General features: G+C 38.1%; 1 protein-coding gene across 4 annotated transcripts in view; it reads right to left on the reverse strand.

The window, feature by feature from the left end:
• Window positions 1–13,804, reverse strand: part of Lpar1 (lysophosphatidic acid receptor 1) — a 128,700-nt gene that overhangs the window by 112,131 nt on the left and 2,765 nt on the right. The window contains exon 1 of one of the 4 annotated variants that reach the window (XM_010639317.3): window positions 13,481–13,500. The exons of 2 other annotated variants lie outside the window; for them this stretch is intronic. The gene's annotated coding sequence lies outside the window, so the exon portion shown is untranslated. Of the gene's footprint in view, window positions 1–10,742; window positions 10,762–13,480; window positions 13,501–13,804 lie in introns of those variants that run through there. One more of the 4 variants, XM_010639316.3, reaches the window with a different exon arrangement.

The following is a 13,804-nucleotide window of genomic DNA, read 5'->3' on the forward strand; positions in this document are numbered from 1 at the left end:
AGGAGCCTGGAGTCCTGGCCAGCTTCCACACAATAATCAGATATTCAATAGCAAGTAAAGAGATATAAGCTGATAAATCAGCGCTACAACATACTGAGTGAAATCCCACACTTACCTGGACTTCCTGGGTAAATATTTATTATGAATGAGGAATTAGGTAGAATCCTAACTGAAAAGGCACACTTTCCTCTTTAATTTCTAAATAAAAAAAAAAGTATGACAAACTACTCATACTATAGCAAATAAAATTGAAAGACTACAGATTTCAAATGACAAAAATAATGTTGAAATGTATTTGAATCAAACTAATTTAACACAATGGTGAGGAAAGCCAACTTGGTGAGGAAAATAGGGTTATGTTTGTCAAAGGATACAAATTTTCAATTATGAAGTGAGTAAGTTCTACAAACCTAATATACAGCATGGTGACTACAGTTAGTTATACAGTAATGCATATAAGTGTTCTCACCATCAAAAAAAGGCAATCATGTAGAATGGCAAATGTATTAACTAGCTTGTTGGTTGTGGTAATCATAACACATATGTGCATCAAATCATCATTTTGTAAAATTTTTAAAACTACAATTATACTTCAACATAGTTGCCAATTATAACTCAATAAAGCTGGTTAAAGGAAAATAAAAGTTGATTTATTTCCTTCTACATAAAGCCTATTGCTTACAAAACATTTAAACTTGGACTAGCTATTGAATTGAATTTGTTCTCTGAATGATGCCTTAACTCTTTAAATCTCTTTGAAGTTATATCACCCACTGTTCAGTGAGTTTTATAAATATGGATTATACATAACTTAGATACCTCACATTTTTCAAAGCAAGCATCCAGCAGATAAATCTAATATAATATTTTATTTTCCATCCTCACTGAACCCGAGATATTTTTTTAAAAATTTAAAGTCAAATGTTGTCAAACTACAAACTGCAGTTTAAAGTTTTAAAGATTGGCTCAGGAAATTCTAATTTTCACCCATTCTTCCATGCTTTGAGCATAGTCCAAAGAAAGGTGTTAACACTACCTGATCCTTACCTTACAAAAACAGAGAAGGATACAAACACTTGGAGTTCTCCCAACCTTTGTTTGAGCTTCTTGGACGAGATTAGCTAAACAGCATGAAGTCAAGTCATTAAGATTAAATGGCCAGAACAGTTGAAAATCAAAACATACAGCCACTGAACTAAAACTGGGGAATGATGTGAGCAAACTGATTCCAAATCCAAACAAGAATCCCAAGGCCTAGAAAAGTTCAATATTCTCAAAGCCTCCATGGGCAGAAGTGGGAAAAATGTCATTGAATCATGGTTTTCTGTCTCATTTCATCTCAAACTTATTTTATGTATTTCCATTTTTAAAAAATCTAGAACTCTTTACACGGTGTTTTAAAATTGGAGTAAATGAACCCTAAAGTTATATTGTAGTAAAAATATAAATTAAAAATGAAAATATTAGCACAGCCATACTTCTTACCATTATTAAAAATTACCAACAAACTAGGAAATAATAATTTGGTCCTCACTTATCAAAAGCTACACTTCAGTGTTCTAATTTTCCCCCTTCTCTCCCCCAAATCCTTTCTATTTCTGTTTGACTTTTCCCAAGTGAGGGGGAATAATGCCACAAACAGGAAGCCAAAAAATGCCAATTCATCAAACAAAAAAGATGACCTTCCACTGGTTGTTCATTTCCAGCACTGTTTTTTTTCCCTTGCTCACTTCTTCCATGACTGTACAATCCCACACATACACTCCTACTTAGCTCTTCACAACATCAAGCCATCTCTGCAGACCTAATCAAATGTCACTTCCCCAAGGAAAACCTAAATCACTCAAAGTCAGATGAGTCTCCTCATTCTGTTTTTCCCCCTTCCAGCATTTAAGATAATCAAAACAAGAAGCCCGAAAGTCCCCAAGTGCCAATGAGAACAAGCCTTACCACAGATTTGATTATAAAATACAATGCAAAGGTCTACACTTACAAGTTAGTGAGAAAAATAAATAGATAATTACATACGCAATGGAAATTGAGAAGGAACAAGAAAAGCAATGGTACACTCAACTCTTGAATGTGCACAGGAATAGGATTAAAGTTATGATTTACTCTTGCCTTTGGGAATCAGAGAAGCATAGCTTTATGAATGTATTTGGAAAACATAGGCAATCACTAAAACTAAAAGCTACATTTGGCCATTTTACAAGACTACTGATATGCAACACAAAAAATATACAAATAAATAAGAAAAAGGCCAAAAAGTATACTAGATAGAACCATATGAAATTGCCATTTTTATAAGAGAACAACAGTCAGACCCCATGGATTTTATGTGACTCAACCTATCAATAATGATAATATTCGTGGCAGGTAATACATTCAGTGTACCAGGCATTATTTGAAAAACTTTAATTGAAAATTGTGTGTGTGTGTGTGTGTGTGTGTGTGTGTGTGTGTTGCTCCTGCACAAATAAAGAACTAATCCTAGAGACATTGTGTACTTTACAGCCAAGGAGCTAAGTATCAGTGGAAGAGGCCTTAAAATAGGTATGGCCTCAAAGCCAGTGTTCTTTACAGAAGCTGTAATACCTTTCACACCAAAAAGAAAATTTAAGAGGAAGAATTAATATCATATGGATCATTCATAGCAATAAATGCAAAAGTAATGTTTCCCTATTGCAAGGTAGTTGTAAACAAAATCTAATAAAATGTTGCTTACCAGCAGACATGTGATATAAATGATGCCAAAGTCTAAAATCAGAAGCACCAATGACATCGTTTCAGACAAATACAAAAAAGAAGAAACAAAAGAGAATTGGCAACATTGATATCAGCCAAAAACAATGTAGATCCAAATGCACAGAGTTATTTTACATTAATGAAAAATGACAAAGGCTGAATTGGAAGCTTTATGTAGCTCATGTTATGTTATTTAACATATAAAGACTGTTAGAAAGAAATTGACAGAAGCCCATTTGTAGAGACACACTAAAGGACTATTATTGGTCTATAATAACTCAAGTAGAAAACAGGGCAGAGTGTATATAATAATGGCATTGTAGTGGCCAAGCTAATAAATATACCTTGTACTTTTAACCTATAGAAAAAAATGTCCCTTTTAAGCATACAGGAAACCAAAACCCTTAATCCATAAGAAGTAGGTTTCTGTTTCTTGAATGCTTGGAAAGCATGGTTTTCTATAGGTGACAAATACAATAATCCACCTTCACTTACCAGAATGAACAAAACTAATAATTAATGCAAAATTCACATATATAAAGCACCAACAATAAAGCAATCTTTAGCCAGCACATAAGCACTAGCAGCATTCCAAATGTAGTCAGGTACCCAGAACTTTCACATTCCCTGCACTCTTTTAAAATTTACAGTGATTAGCATTAGCATAATACAGAATTAAAACTAGTCCCATTTTTAAAAAGTGTCACTTTCAGATGGCACTTCCTCCTCATTGACTCAAAATTTTAAATAAAAATTATTTTAAAATGTATTGAAAACGAAACACTGACCATCAAAAGTGAAAACAAGGTTGATAAATTTCTCTCCTTTACATAATTTCATTTATACAAATAACCTAAGTTTGACTGAAGAAATGAGAACCAAAGTCATGTCTATTTTCTTGATTTTCTTTTTGTCATAAAGCAGTCTCCCTCCTTTTCCACCCTCACTTCCCAGTTTCATTTAGCTAACTTGACTCACCCTTCCGGTGTCAGAGACACTAGACAAGGTCAACCCCTGACCTTGGACTCCTCTAGGCCACCCTGCTCTTCTACCTAATGCTAGTCACGTGGGGGCAGGTAGTCATTGAGTGTCTCCTTCACTGGATCACAAATCTCATGAAGTGGAGAATTTATGTTATTTACTTAGTTCACTCTTTTTGGGAGCAGGGTACCGGGGACAGAACTTGGGTCCTTGTGCTCGTGAGGCAGCCAGTAGAACCACTGAGCTAAATCCCCAGCCCTATCTTATTTATTATAATATTCTTAGTAGATATTAAACATTCATTTCATTTATTTAAATACTGATCAAGAATAAGTTCATTTATAAGATCCTAATGAGATAACTGACAATGTGAAATAGGAAGAAAAGGGCTAAAGGTGTAGGGAAAGTGGGAAGTAGAAAGGTAACAAGGGAAAAGAAAAAAATATGAGAAAATGAAAAAATGGAAATAAAGTGTTTGTAAATGGGGAGGGTTAGAGGGGGTGAAGGGAGGGCAGGGACAAGGGGAAAAAATGAGAACCAAGACCTGTCATGTAAAGGTACAAGATCCCAGTAATGAATGTAACTCTATTGTATACCTAGAATATACCAGTAAACTCAATAAAAAGAAAAAAAAAAAGACCTGTCATGTAAAGGTACAAGATCCCAAGGATGAATGTAACTGTACTGTATACCTAAAATGTACCAATAAACTCAATTTTAAAAAAAGAATAAGTTCATTCAGGTATTTTCCTTAAAACTTTGAGTTTTTACCATGTACAAGTTGTTTGTACTGAGCAATGCGGGAGAAACAGCCAAAAATGAAACAAATTTAAAAAGAAATCCTTGCCCTCATGTAAGAAGTGGGAAGATAAGTACAATGACAAAGTATGTATTAGGCAAGCTAGATAATCCGGAAAGATCATGCAGTTTTAAATGTAGAAGCCAGAAGGTGTGATCGCTGATTGGTTGTGTCAACTTGAAAAGCTTAACTAAACCTTCTCAGCAATTCCACACCCTAGGGTGGTTCATCCTTCGGATGTTAAAAAGGGCAAATGAGGAAGAACGATTTACTTCTGTCTCTTCAGAGGAGCTCCAGTTGTTGCCTTCACTTTGGACATCATCTCCTGGCTTCCATCGAAGGCCCACTGGTCTTCTTTTTTTTGGAGTGGGGGAGCGAGGTACAAGGGATCAAACTCAGGACCTTGTGAGGTACAAGATCAAGGATGAATGTAACTGTACTGTATACCTAAAATGTACCAATAAACTCAATTTTAAAAAAAGAATAAGTTCATTCAGGTATTTTCCTTAAAACTTTGAGTTTTTACCATGTACAAGTTGTTTGTACTGAGCAATGCGGGAGAAACAGCCAAAAATGAAACAAATTTAAAAAGAAATCCTTGCCCTCATGTAAGAAGTGGGAAGATAAGTACAATGACAAAGTATGTATTAGGCAAGCTAGATAATCCGGAAAGATCATGCAGTTTTAAATGTAGAAGCCAGAAGGTGTGATCGCTGATTGGTTGTGTCAACTTGAAAAGCTTAACTAAACCTTCTCAGCAATTCCACACCCTAGGGTGGTTCATCCTTCGGATGTTAAAAAGGGCAAATGAGGAAGAACGATTTACTTCTGTCTCTTCAGAGGAGCTCCAGTTGTTGCCTTCACTTTGGACATCATCTCCTGGCTTCCATCGAAGGCCCACTGGTCTTCTTTTTTTTGGAGTGGGGGAGCGAGGTACAAGGGATCAAACTCAGGACCTTGTGATTGCTTGCGAGGCAAGCACAGTGCTCCAACTAACTCCCCGGCCCTCGGCCTCCTGATATGGATTCACATGGGTCACTGCAGCGAGCTCCAGACTTTCAACTGCGTCCTTCAGTCTCTAGTGTTTGGACAGACCCTCTGCACTCTGCGTCATCCAACTGCGGGTGGCCACTGTAGGCCAATCTTGTAAATTCATATATATTGTATTTCTGGTGTTGTATCTGTTTCTCTAGTAAGTGCTGACTGACACAGAAGGCTTCTCCAAGAAGGTGGCAACCTTTAAGATATAAAAATGAGAATGGATACCTAACAAAATGGCACTCCACTCAGAGCAGAAAGTTAATGGCAAAGATCTGGAGACCATAGTCCCCGAGTAATTAAGCTCCTGCGTAAAGACGTAAGCCTAGAACTCTAGAACATCAGCGCCTAAAGATGGGCAAAAAAAGCAAAACCATCAAGAGGCTGAAAAGAAGCAAGGAGAAATAGGGATGAGTAATCAGACATGATACATGTTACATATTGTGAAAACTATGCCATTATTAGAAGTTCACAATGAAAAATTTAAACAGCGTATGTACAAAGCAAAATGCTATTAAATATTCAGAAAAATAAACCCTTTCAAATTGCAAGAAATTATGCCAAAATGGAATGAAGAAGTTATTACTGAGTGGTAAAGCTACAAATGGTCTCCGATACATTCTAAATGCTGCAAAATGAGCATGTATTTACAGTCTTTACTACTAAATGGAAATTAGCATAATCTTGAAAATTTGTAAACATTTAAAGAGAACAATAAGTTTACTGTGTTCTGTCTTATTTGCAAGGAAGCATGCCAACTTTGTTACCCAAAATGGTAATTAATTCTTAATTAGAAGCAGGTCAGTAACCAAGTTGTGATGTATCCTACTTTTTAATCTTCATTAGGCAAGGAAAGCTTAAAATGACTGACCAGATTTTAAAACCTCCATTCTGATGGACTTCCACATAATGTGGTCTATAGGCTATTACAATTTCCAAAGCTTTCCTAAAAGAATCTATTTGTCTTATAGTAGTGACTGCAATGTGACATTCACCTGCTCTTAGTCTTACAGCAAGTTAAAACTATATCTTCAATTCTGTTTAGCCCTCAATTACCACCAACCTCCCAATAATTATGAGGATATTATTCAGGTAAGAGCAGCTACAGTGGATTGTCTCAGGGATTTTTGTTCACCCCACAGGAACGTTATGCTGAAATCCATGCCATTTGCTTTATATCATCCCAGAGCCAGCTCAGGAAGAGAAGCCACCATAGATGCTCAATGAGGGCTTGATAACCCACAAAATATTTTAATCATCAGCTAAAGAAAAATAACCTAAAGAATCAAACCAAGTCATATGCTTTTTAAAATATTGAATCTGTCACTCTCCACTCTTAGAGTTCTCTCCAGCTAATCACATAAATTTCACTGGCATTTACATGTAGCAACTGTTCAACATACAATTCTTAATGAACATGATAAACTGTGACTTCTAAGCTAGATTTCAACCTCAAATTTCTAGATACCAGCTGTGCCTGTGGGCTTTTAGACATGTCTAAAACTAAGTTCACTGCAACAATCTTCATACTCTTATGTCTGTCGATAGCATCAACATGCCCCCCTTTTTTTGTACCCAGCATCCTCCACGACCTTGAAGACTATCTCCATGTGCACTACAATTCTCTGGCAGAAAGCATAAACTCAAGGCACCCTTCCCCAAGCCTGTCACTCCTATGTCCACGCTGGGCCTTCCTTATTAGTCCTTTAAATAGAATGAGCTTCTGCTCAAATCTGAAGCCAGCATCCTACTGCCATGTACCTCATTCTCTACTCCGAGGCTGACTTACCCTCTCCATCCAGCCTCATCTACATGCAGACAGCTTTGTTTAAAGTTTGGTTTACAATATTTATCACTGTCTGCCTCATCTTAGTCATTTGTATCCATGTCTCTGCATGTTTATAAGCTAAGCTACTCAAGAGCAGAGACCATGTTTCTTTGGTCGCTCATTTCTTGCGTTTTTTTTTTTTTCTTTGTCCTGTTAGTGTTTCCAGCCAACCATGAGGACACAGAAGTATGGCAAGATATTAGTTGCGTGAAAGTGAACTGATAGGGTCTCATAAGTGACCAAAGAACAGATCCTACTGAATTTGGAAAAAGCAGCCATCTTGCCCTAGTTTTTTTGTTTTGGGGTTTTTGTTGTTGTTTTGTTTTGTTTTATTTTTCTTTTTGGGGTAACAGGGATTGAACTCCGCACTTTGTACTTGCAGGACAGACAGCAGGTACCAGGGATAAAACTTGGGACCTTGTGCTTGGGAGGTAGGCAGCAGAACCAATGAACTAAATTCCTAGCCCTTGCCCTAGTCTTTAAATCTTTCCATCTCTGTGTCTTCTCAGAAAGTAATTCAAGCAGTTCTCTGCGGGACTACAATAAATACTGCGGATACAATGAATGCCTCATTTTCTTGACATGACAATAATCCTTCTCCCAACAAATCACAGTCCAAGAAGGCAGAGCAGCCCCTTAACAAAAGGCAATTCTGTTTCAGCTGTGTTACTCCCTCAGTAAGAATGCGTCATCCTTATCATTTTCTGATTACGGACCTCTGGGGGAGGGGGAACCTTTACTTAATGTTCCCACAATGAAACCTGCCTATAACAGACTAACTTCACCTGTCTGCTCTACAAGCGATCAATAGGCCTTGCACTCACGCTTTGTTGTCTACCTAACAAAAGGCTCACAGATGCTGAACTTGTGTTCCAAAACTCCCATCCTCCCCTTGCCTGAGACCTACATGCAGCAGCCCCTATGGAAATAACAGTCTCTGCAAAGATATTTGTCATCTTGATTGTCACGCAGCTGGAAATACTTTTCTTATTTCCCGTTCACAGCGACGAGGCATTCGTATCACTATGACAAGGAGTCTTAATTGAGCAATATCATGCAGCGGCAATTCAAGAAGAGCCCATGCCGGCCTTTCTGACGTCAAACTTCCTACCCTGGACTGCAGCCTCAGGTACAGCCTCTCTGTAACAAGAGAGATAGAGGCAAGTGCAGATACACATGCTCGAATGTGTGCGTAAGTATGTGGAAACATAAACACATACCGTTTTCTAGGTTTGCATAAGCAAAGAACAAGAATGGAAGGCTACATAACAAAGTGATGGCCAAAGGGTCACGCCAGATGCGTGAGGAGATTATTTCATTTATTTCAGAGGTACCTGTATCTATAGTGCTTGAATAATCACAGAAACCCCTTACTTTTATATAAGAATGCTGCTACCTTCTTCTGGCTGGAATGTTTCCTGCTGTGTCTGTATTCTTCAGTGACAAGAACATAAGTAAAATGCATGAACAAAAAGCGCAGCGTAGCCATAGCATGATCTCAAAATAAATCTGACTTCCCACAAAACCAGATTGGGATTTTTTTGTAGGTAGTAGGCCGTAAACTGAAGATAGACACTGAAACACGAGTTGGGTCCAAAGCAGGAATAGCCAAAGTGAGGTGGAAGCCAGCCAAGGTTACAGATAAAACACAGCTGTGCTGCTCTCTGGAGTCTTACAGCTAACAGGTAAATCCTGGCAAAACAGTACAAGTTTATAAAACAAAGGTGAGAATACCAAGTTCTGTCTACTAAAGGGAAAAAGCTGTCTGACCTGAAAGCACTGAGACTAGTTTAAGCTAAAAGTTCCTCAAGGTGCAGACAAACCCAACAGGCATACTCCCATCCTGGAAAGCATTTCAAAAGAACTTCATTTATTAACAGAACGTGACAGAATGCAAGCTCCACGACAGAAGAGGCCCTTACATGTCTCCTTTTCTGTCCCTCTCCCAGTACGTGGTGGAGGTCCAACAAATACTTGTCAAATATGGATTGAATAAATGAATTAGTAATATAAAGAATTCAAGAACATGAAAATGAAGACTAGTACTGTCAAACAGATCCTATCAGTTCTCATTCCTATTTTAGAGATGCAGAAAGAAAGGCGCTTTTGATCTATTCAGCCATAACAAAACTGGAAACAGGAAACTCCTGACCCTCCTTCTATTTTCCTTTTCTCCTCTTCTAGGCTGCATTTATCTCCAAGGTTCTCCCAGATCTAATCCACTAGTTCCTTCCCTGACCTGGTCAGGTATTCTGCCTAACCCACCCCATTCTCAACTAGTTCCAGGAATTTACCTCTCTCGTAATCTTGTTCCACTGAATGGTGGTTATCTGTGAATAAATCTGCGGGCCCCTCCTGGAGGGTAGAGTTCCTGCCTGTACCTAGCACAATGCCTATGGGTAGCAGGCAGTTAATTTAAGTACCCCCAGGGTTGCACACAGCAAGTCTCCTTTGCCCCCATTCAGCTCTCCTACCAAAGAGCCTGGTATAATCTTCTACGTCGGAAGAATTTCAGAATGCATGTGGTTAGGGATTGGACATAGGGAATGACAACAGTATAGCAGATTCTCACAATGCCTAGTCTAGTCCATTGTTTCAACACTTAAGATAATGAATAAAGCAAAACATGCTAAAGAAGAATGGTTCACAGGAGCATTTTCTGTACAGTGTATGATAAACCTCTGCAAATGTAGGCACATATAATGGCCATAATGGACAAAATATCCTTTAAGTAATAGTGGCAACCTTGGACATCCACCCTAAATAAGGATGGTATTATTAGTCAAACTTCCCGGTTTTCATTTAGATAAAGAGATCTACCTCATTCAGACGTACATGTTTGTTTTAGCACGGGAGTAAAGAGTCTGCCCCATGATTACATTACATTTTTAAAACAGTACCACCAAAAGGAAAAGAATTTTCAAAATCCATTGATGTAGTAAAATAGTCCCCTTTCATTTCTGGGGGGAAAAACCTGAATTTTCTGTGAAATTCAGGGTTAAAATTTCTATAGCCTTCATCAGATGACTGAGGCTAACATCTGAGTATTACTACAGTTTCCTTGGGCCTCTCCCAGCAAGTCAATAATACATGAAATCATACTAACTTACTAAGGAATTCAAAGACAATCCCCGTCCACAACGCCCTACTCCCCATGCACATACACCCCTTGCTAAACTACCTCCTAAGTAATAAAGTATATAGTACTAACATAAGGGTCCATCATCTTAACTAATTTAATTTATTAAACTTGCCAAACCTGGTTCCTTCCCAGAAGGTATAAAAAAAAAAAACCTACTAAGGGAATCTTTAACTCAAATTATATCCATAAGAAAGCATAAAGAAACTTACCTAACCTTTGTTAATTATCTGCCTCCTTAATAGTCTAGCATCTTCACGTTCACAGCTTTCACCTAAGTCAGCCCCACTTTGGGCAAGGAGCTGAAAAGCTGCCCACTCCCACCTCTAACACAGAATCTTTGCAGGTAGAGAGGGAACCTAAAGATCTTTCCAAGTGTTGGTGAAGCTTTTACAGACAAGTGCCCACACTGTAATCTAAAGCCCACTTATTTATTACAAAGCAGTGCCAACGCTGCAATTAAACCTAAAGCTTTTAGCTTAGAAAAAAGAACTCACACATTAACATCTTTTGTCTTAATAAAACAAACAAATAGCACGCATGCATTAGGTTCTAGCCACTACTACCACAGAGATTCTTCCTGAACATAATGAGCTAAATACTTTAGCTCCAGGGATTAAAAAAAAAAAAAAGGCGGGGGGGAGAAGTTCTTAAAGAAGTATTCTTCTACAGGACTGATGAAGCTACTTCTATTGGAGGTTAAACTTCACAAAAGATTCTCAGAATTCTACCCACCACTCATCCTTCACAGGGGCATTAGCCCTGTTTCCAAACCAAAAGTACTGCAAGTCTTTCTCTTCTCTGCTGCAAATATTCTACCACTGTGGTTACATAGTATGTACAACATAAACAGGGTCAAGTTTGCCAGTTGCCAGAAGAGTCATGTTTATATTTGCATTAACCAGTAAGCCCTTCCTCAAACAAAACAAAAAAAGAAAAAAATGTTGTATGGTCAGCTCTGTGGCCGCAGAATGAGTTCAACACACATGCTCAAAAGGCCCCAGAAGGCCCAGATATAACACAGTAACATCAACAATTTTTTACTAAATTGAATTTCTCAAAAGTACAGAGAAAATCACCAATTTGGAAGGAGTAAGAGGGGAAAAATCGCATACTAGTTTATTCTAAAATCTTCATATAAGAAAACTGAATAAACTGGCAACCAAGTCCAAAGCCCTTTCATCCCTCTGTCACTCCATCCCTCACTCTGACCCAAAATGTGTTACTCAGTTTCTTCTTACATCTTGAGGTCAAATAATACTTCCCCATCCCTGTAGCACAACTCCGTAAAATAGCATCCAAATTTCCCTCTAAAGACTATCTTACAATTTCTAGCTTTCATCACTGTGGCTTCTGACCATATCCACCTTCAGAGAATAGGTCTCCACTCTCCCACCATGCACCTCTTAAGAGATGCATCATCCTTCCAGCTGTTTGTGAAGTCTTTGCCAGAGTCAGATCTTAATTTTTCCATTCCTTGGCACGCCAACATTCTGGCACCTCACAATTACCACACAATTATGACACATGACACATGTACATATATACCTACCCAATATACAAGGTATGATTGAAACAGGCAATGAATGTTTGGATTTTTAAAATTTCTTACAGTAAGACATACTGCCACTCATTGCCCTGAGAACATCCCCTGGATTCCAACACATTTATCCCTTTATTCTTGTCACTTTCTGAAGCAGCTGTAGAAAGTCCTCTTTCATGGGTGTCTTTAATTACACTGCTGTGGCTACTTGGATGTCCTGAGCTGATCAAAAACATTTACTTTTCATGGTTATTTTGACTTTGGGGAAGATACAAAAGTCTCATGGTGCCAGGTACAAGGAAGACGGTGGATGAGGACATAGCATAACATGTTTACAAGCCTGCCTTTCTGTTGGATGGCTTGGCAGAAGCATTCGCTATATTTTTCATCACACCTCCTGAAGACACTCACGGAAGAGGACTTTCAGAACTGCTTCAGAAAGTGGCAAAAATGATAGGATAAGGATGTTTGATGCAAAGGTTGTATTGGGAGGAGCGGTAGTGTGATGTCTTCACTGTGATAAATTTTTAAAATGTAAACATTAATGACGTAATTTGATCACCTCTTGTACCCTGGTTAGCTGCATCTCCCCCCACCCCCCACACTGCAGCTCTTTCCAAAACCTTCTTTTCATCTGTTTCTGTTGTATCTGTTACAATAGAAAACATTCAATGCTTACTTATCTAATTGAATTTTTCTCTTCTCCCAACTTTTTAAGATATCTTTAATAGTTCTCTACGAGATATTTAAATAATAACACAATAGGGGCCTCAGGAGTAACATGTAAAAAATAAGAACTCAAATAGTAGTAAGATCCTAATTTAACAAGGCTGGATCCGACTACCAGACTTTAAACCAAGAGTTCACCTTTGCATTTTTAGTACATCATACTCCGTTTAAAAAATAAATTGTATTCCTGGAGTGTGAGGGCATACTGACACCAAGAAGAGAGAACGATGACTGGGTATATGGAAAAAGAGAAGAAATGAGGGGGGGAAAGAAAGGAATGGAAGGGGAAGGGAGGGAAAAATTAAAGAACAGTAAGATCGCACATCAATCGTAGGCATTAAAAACAAATTCAAATTAAATTTTAAAAGTGGTGTGATTTGTTAAATACTTAAGGCTTCCCAGAGAAAATGATACAGTTATTCTGCCCAGATTACAGCCTTCCTTACTGAGCATTTGAAATGATCCTGTCCCCTAAAAGTCACTAACTTCAGACGAAATGTCACTGCATCAAAAAGACTTAGCAATTGAGAGTACTTTTGAATGTTCCCAGAGGTGGAGTAGAACAGATTTAATGAAAGCTTAAAAAAAATATATGGTATGATTTGGGGGAAAATCAATTTAAATTTTGTAAAATACTAGCTTTGCATGAAAACAAGTTTCAAAGGGGCCGCCACTTACATTGCCGCCTCTGTTGTTTTTTTCCCACTTGTCAGAGGCATAATGAGAGTACAGCGGGTGCTCACAGGTCCTTGGAGAAGATGGAAATGATAACCTGGTCTGGGAATACCTAGCAGAGGTCAGACTACAAGGATCACCTCAATCTCGTGTCAATTTTAAGGCTAAACAGATGCAAGCTTTAATAGGATAGGGGTAACGAGATTTTTCAGAGGAAGGGGGAGTATTATTAATTCCCTTGTGCAGGAGGAAAAGCAAAAGGAAAAGAAGGGGGAGGAGGAGAGGAAGGAGAGGAGGAGGAGGAGGAAGGAGGAGGAGGAGGAGGAG

The sequence above is a fragment of the Fukomys damarensis genome, unplaced genomic scaffold (genome assembly GCF_012274545.1).
Source record: "Fukomys damarensis isolate Sample0158 unplaced genomic scaffold, DMR_v1.0_HiC HiC_scaffold_36, whole genome shotgun sequence".
Lineage (NCBI taxonomy): Eukaryota > Metazoa > Chordata > Mammalia > Rodentia > Bathyergidae > Fukomys > Fukomys damarensis.